A 6,538-nucleotide genomic window follows, 5' to 3' on the forward strand; every position below is an offset into this window, starting at 1 on the left:
TTTTTGCTATATAAACTCTTATGCATTTAATAAATAAGGTTGATAGACCCTCTGTCTGAGATGTTCAAAGGCTTTATGTTGGTTCTTGGCTATTGAAGCTCCTCCTACCCTTCCTTGCCCCATGCAACTATCTTCTGCTCCACTTAGGTTTGTCTTTCAAAACCCCTCCTCATTCCCCAGTCTGGACCTTCCCCAATTCTCATGGTGGCCCCCATCAAAAGTCAATTCTCCTAATTTTTTCTTGCCTTGAAATTATTTAGCTAATTTGATAAATGACTTCAGCCTAAAATGATGTTGATTCTATATAAAACTGGCATTTTAACCTCAGGCTTCTGAGGATATCAGAATTGTTCCTACATTTCTGTTAAGTTTCTGTGGGTTCTGAAAGTGCTTTGCATGCACCTCTTCAATAATTACAACCATTTCTTGTTCTTACAACTGATAAGAACTTGACTAGATATCCAAAGCCCTGGTCCCGGCAGGGATTGGTGTGGGATTTGGGGCATATCACCTGAGTTTATACTTTTTCTTACCTCTGAACTGAGGATATTTGTCAAATTGACCTTCAGAGGCCCTTCCAACTCTGAGAATGTATGCTATTCTAGAATATTTACAAAGTGAAACACGGAGAATTCAGGATTGTTTTGAATATTTCTTTATTTTGCAACTTAGTAGATCAAGCATTTCAAAACCAATGAAAACTTAGAAAAGAGGAAATCATAATCATAATGAAAATAGCTAATATTTATTGAGAAGACTTAAATGCCTGCTTGACAAAATGTTGTTTCTTATAAAAGTGTTTGAATGTGAATCGAAGAATTATCACACTGTAAACAATGGTTATGTCTTATACGAGAAAGATTTTCTATGTAGATGAATGGATAATAGAGAAAGACAAAAAGCAGGAAAGAAGAGAAGGAGACAAGAAAGCAGCACTGACTAAACTCTTACTCTGTGGTGAGAAACGGTCACAGAAACACGATCCCTTGGCAGAGGCCGAGACGTCCTCACACTCAAGGCCCCTGTCCTCCCGGGCCCTCAGTCAGGTTACACCCCCGGCCTCTGGATGGTTGCATCTAGGTGCCCGAGTGCCAGCGAATGGAACGTGAGTAGAGATGAGGTGTTCCCTCTCTGGTGACTTTAAAAAGCCTCCTAAACTTGCTTCTCTGATGCTTTCTCCCACATCTAGCTTACCTGGATGGCGCTGATGTCCCAGATGTTGCTGAAAGTCACTTATTGAAGGTAGCACCAGGGCTAGCAACCTGCTGCCTTGAAGGAGAGGTTTGAGGCCAAAGAGGCATGCCTGCCTAGAAATACCGTGTACTGTTTGAACTGTGATACATTTGGGAGTCCTTGGGTTGCAACAGTTGAACACATCCTGATGAACATACAACATTAATTTTCAAATCATCTCTATACAATAGATGCTCTTTTTTTTTTTTTTTAAATAGAGGAAAAACTGAGGCTCAAAGTGAGGAGGTGACTTTCTTACTTTCTCAGATTATACAAGTGAGAAAGCAAAGATTAAACTTGGGTCAGTGTAACTCTGCTTGCCCAGGGACTGAGAACATTTGTTCATGTATAGAGGAGAGCCTACTAGAGTTTTACTATAGAAATTCTCACCATACTTTTTTAGATGTTGGAAAAAACTCCACCTTTTTATGAATTAATAAGCTAAGATAGTAATTCCTGCCACATTCTGAAGCCAATATGAGCAAGAGGCAGTATGTACCGTAATGGTGTTCAAGTCATAATCTAAATCTGTCATTTGATGGCTCTGTGACTTAGGCAAATCATTTAACTTCTATGGGTCTGTTTTCCAAGCTGAAAAATTAAAGTAAAAAAAAAAAAAAGTCGATTTGCCTAAGAATGATTGGTGGATGTTACCTGTCAAAGTCTCCTATTCCCTCTTCCCTTTTGGCAATAGTCCTTTCTCAAAAACAAGAAATGAAGAAAATTGCACTCAACTGTATCTTATACTGTTACTCTGTCTAGTGTTGTAAAAACCTTAAAAAAATAGGGTTGATTAACAAACTTATGGTTATAAGCAGATAAATGTGAAAGAGATATATTGGGATTGACATATACAAACCACTATATATAAAATAGATAACTAATAAGAACCTTCTGTATAGCATGGACAGCTCTACTCAATTCTCTGTAATGGCCTAAAAAGGAAAATAATCTAAAAAAAATAATGGAAGACTGGATTATGTATATGTACAACTGATTCACTTTGCTGTATACTTGAAACTAACACAATATTGTAAATCAATTATATTGCAATAAAATTAAAAAAAAATAGGGTTGAGTATGAAAAGAAGTAATATTTTGAAAATTAAAAGCAATAGTAAATGGGAAGCACTTAGCACAGTACCCAGCCTGTGCTAGGTAGCCTGTGACAGGTAATGATATCCTGATTTTTCAAAGTAAGGCAAAGTAAACCCGTACTGGCACAGTGTTGGGTAGTATGTTCAGAGTTGTTCAAACATTCTGGGTTTCTTTTTCCTCCATTTATTGATTGAGATGTGATTTGCTTTACTATTAGCATAAGTCATAAGCCTCCTGCTCTGTTTTTCAGGAAAAGGAGGTAATTTGGGCGGCAGCCATGTTCTCATTAGAGAAAATGAGGGCAGTTATTGGTTAGTATTCAAAAACAAGGAAGCTCTTTTAGTTGCTTAGTAACTGAAGCTGGGGGGTGGCCAGAGACTGTGTAAACAGTGAAGAAGAGAAAAGCAGAGAGGAGTGTTAAAAACTAATTTAATGCCCAGGGCATTAGGTGGGTGAAAAGAGATTTACATAGCTCTGGTATTTATAACCATAGCTTATATGCTTCATGAGTGAAAATTTAATGAAATATTTTACAATGCAGCAGTGGGAAGTCACAGTGGACATTTTACTGTTCTAATGCAATATGTAAACTGTTTATTTAATATGTTAATTGCAAATGAAATATGGGAATGATTTAGAAGTCCTCTAGATTCGGAAATCCATCCTTCTGCACAGACACTGCTGCCACCGTGTGGACAATGCTGGGAGCCTAACAGGCTGGAGGGGGAGGATATATATAGATCAGATCAGATCAGATCAGATCAGTCGCTCGGTCGTGTCCGACTCTTTGCGACCCCATGAATAGCAGCACGCCAGGCCTCCCTGTCCATCACCAACTCCCGGAGTGCACTGAGACTCACGTCCATCGAGTCAGTGATGCCATCCAGCCATCTTATCCTCTGTCATATATATCTTTTGTATAAGTATACAATGTTATATTTAAATTCTAATTTACATACTTATTTTTGTTACAGAGGAATATATATAACATTATATATAACAAAATATTTATGTGACTAGCGGCTTTAGTTATCTGCATTTTCTACCTTTACAATTGATTAAAAATTTAAGTGTTGATTAATAATTATTAAAAATTAAAAAGCAGTGTTTTATTTGGAAATATCCATCATAGATATATAGGGATTAAAAAATTAATTCAATTATCTATGATAAATATTCATTGCTAGAAAGAGAGGTCAGTGTCCATATATTCATATTCTCTATATTTATCATTTTTTCTAGCTTTAAGCCTCAACAAACTTTCATTCACAGGAAGTAATAGGATTGGAAGAACTTTTATTAACTCAATGTAACTCAATTATTTGAATGGTTTCTAAATCACTTGCTAGATATAACCTAGTAGTCTTTCAAGATACATATTTTTAATGATCAGTGGGCACCTGTCTTAGTTTTGCTTTAGAACTATTAAGAGCAAAACAATTGAAAGCTACCTGACCTGCAAAAGGGTTAGAAATCCAGTCATTAGAATCATTTACTTTCTCAGCGCAGATGTCAATATTTAAAATTGTCCCTGTGATGGACGTCCCATAGATATTTGTATCCCAAACAGTGTACCTCTGTAATCTTCAGTTATGTAGGCATTCAGTTCTTTTTTTGGGGAAATCTGTTGCGGCTCATGGGCTCCTAGTTCCCCAACCAGTGCTTGAACCTGGGCCACAGCAGTGAATGCACTGAGTCCTAACCACTAGGCCCAGGGAGTGCCCCAAGCTCTTCTTTTTCTTTTTTTAAATTAACTGATTTATTTTAATTGGAGGCTAATTACTTTATAATTTTGTGCTCTTCTTTTTTTAACGAGAGAAAGGGGAGACAGACACAGAGTACTCTGACAATACAGTGCAATACAACATGACCTAACCCCACAGTTACACCAGCACTGCAGCTGAGCAGGGGTGACCCAGGCCATCACGTTTCTCAGTTTTATAAATCACCAAGATTATCAGCTTAGGCAGTAAATACAAATGGAATTCGAAGGTAAAAGGGGAGTATATTCTCTTTAAATTATTTGAGTGTATACCTGTCCCTTGCAAAGTCTTTGTGCATATCAGGTTGAAATCACTGGTTTATTCCAAAAGCCAGACTATGATGAAGCTTCCCCTCTGGTACTAAATAGGACCATGGCAGTAGGGGCTGAGGGGAGCATAGTTAAATTTTCCAAATGTTAAATTTAAATAACTCTTCTTCTTTTTTTTTGTTTTTTTTTTGTTTTTGTTTTTTGGATTGTCTTCTGAATTGGAAAAAAAAAAAAAAGATGATGCTAGGAAATGTTAGTGATTTTGAAAGCCTATACTATGTTGGTGCCTCACTTAAGGTGCTTTTAAATTGTGCCAGTTAGGATAGCCTGAATTAGGCTGAGGTAATAAGTCCAAATCTCAGTGATGAGAACAAGCTTCACTTCTGCTCATGCTCTGTGTTCATTGCAGGTCGGATATGCTTCTGCTCCTTGCTTAAGACCATGACAGAGCAGTGCCTCTCTGGGACAGCTGGATTGTTGGCAGAGGGAAAAACAGGCATAGAAAACCACGTGCCTTCTCTTAAAACTCTGGCTTCTGGGGACATGTGTCACTTCTGTCTACATGTCTTCAGAAAAAGTAAGTTCATGGCCTCTGCTGAGTTTGACATGGTGAGGAAGTACAAACTTCCTCTAGGAAGAAATAGCGGATATTCTGACCCATAGTACAACCTCACACCCATAAAACCCCAGTTCAAGGAACCGCTGATTTATAGTCAACACATGGTAATTGTTTTCTATTATTATTAAAGTACCTGTTTTAATGTTAAAATTATAAAATATTTCCAGCATACAGAAAAGTACAGAGATTAATATAAGAAAGACATGACTACTTACATCCTAGAATTATCAGCTGTTAACATTTGCCATATTGACCTCAGATCCCTTTGTTAAAAAAGAAAGAAAACATTATAGATGCAGCTCTAGCCACTCCACTAATCCTATCTCATTTCCTTTATAAACTCCTACCTTTTGAGAAAACCCTATTATTATGCTAATGTATAATAACATTTGTTTGTGTCTATTCTTTCATGTATTTATTACAAAGTGCTTTAAAGTATGTTTTTATATATATTTTATATATTTTTCTACAACGTTTTCCACTCAACCTTATGTTTTAGATGTATCTATGTTGATGCATATGGATCTGGTTAGTTAAAGTATTCAATAGTAGCATGGGATACAAATAGATCACTCTTGATCCATGTTGTTGCAGCTTTGGTTCATTTATAGCTTTTTACTGTTACAAATAGTGGAATGATGAAAACACTTTTATATGTATCTTTACCTTTAAGACAAGAGTTTCTCTAAGATTTATGCCTTCTAAATGATTGAAAAGCTAATTACTTTTGCACACTAAGTTGAAGCTTTACAAATGGGTAGCTCCAGAGGTTCAGACTCAACAAAAAATGACCCTGTGACCCAGCCTTAGCTGAAACTATCTTGGCAGAGCGAACCAGAGACAGCTTCACAAGACTCTCCTAAGCCCCTAAATGGTGCTCGAGGCAGATGAAAGATCATCATCCTAGGAGACTAGTGGCTTTCCTAGCGGCTGTGAGTGATGTGGTGAACGTGGGACTGAGAACCAGCAGACTTAGAGATGAGGTTAGATGAGAAAGACTCAGCAGGGAAGGCCAGTGGGTTGGACTTAGCCCCAAGGAAGGCACAGCGGATGTCAAAAGGGCAATAGGGACCAAAGACTGGAAGGGAAAGTCTACACCTGGGCTGATGTCAGTTTGAACAAATAAGGACCGAGAACCCATATGTCCTTCCTGACGCCCTGGTGCCATGTGACTGCAGGGAGAGGAGGTGGGGCTGTAGTGAAATTGCTGTTGCCAGCCAGCATCTATTTCCTGCTTTTCCCATTCCAGTAGAACCCAATTTGTTCAAGTGTCAACTCCTCCCCTGTAGAGCCCATAGCTTTCAGTTCCAAAGATAGGACTAAACGGAATAAAGGTAATCCTCTATCCCTCACCAGTAATTGGTCAAGAAATGGGCTTGTAATGCAACTGGAACCAATATGAATCGAAGAGAGATTTTTATGAAGAAACTCTGAGAAAGCCCTTTTTATTCCTTTGGAAGAATTTCCAACAAGTTGTTTTTTCTCTTTTTTTTTTTTCCTAATTTTATTTTATTTTTAAACTTTACATTACCGTGCTGACTAACCTAAATATACTG

Source organism: Bison bison, unplaced genomic scaffold (genome assembly GCF_000754665.1).
Source record: "Bison bison bison isolate TAMUID 2011002044 unplaced genomic scaffold, Bison_UMD1.0 scf7180017863950, whole genome shotgun sequence".
Lineage (NCBI taxonomy): Eukaryota > Metazoa > Chordata > Mammalia > Artiodactyla > Bovidae > Bison > Bison bison.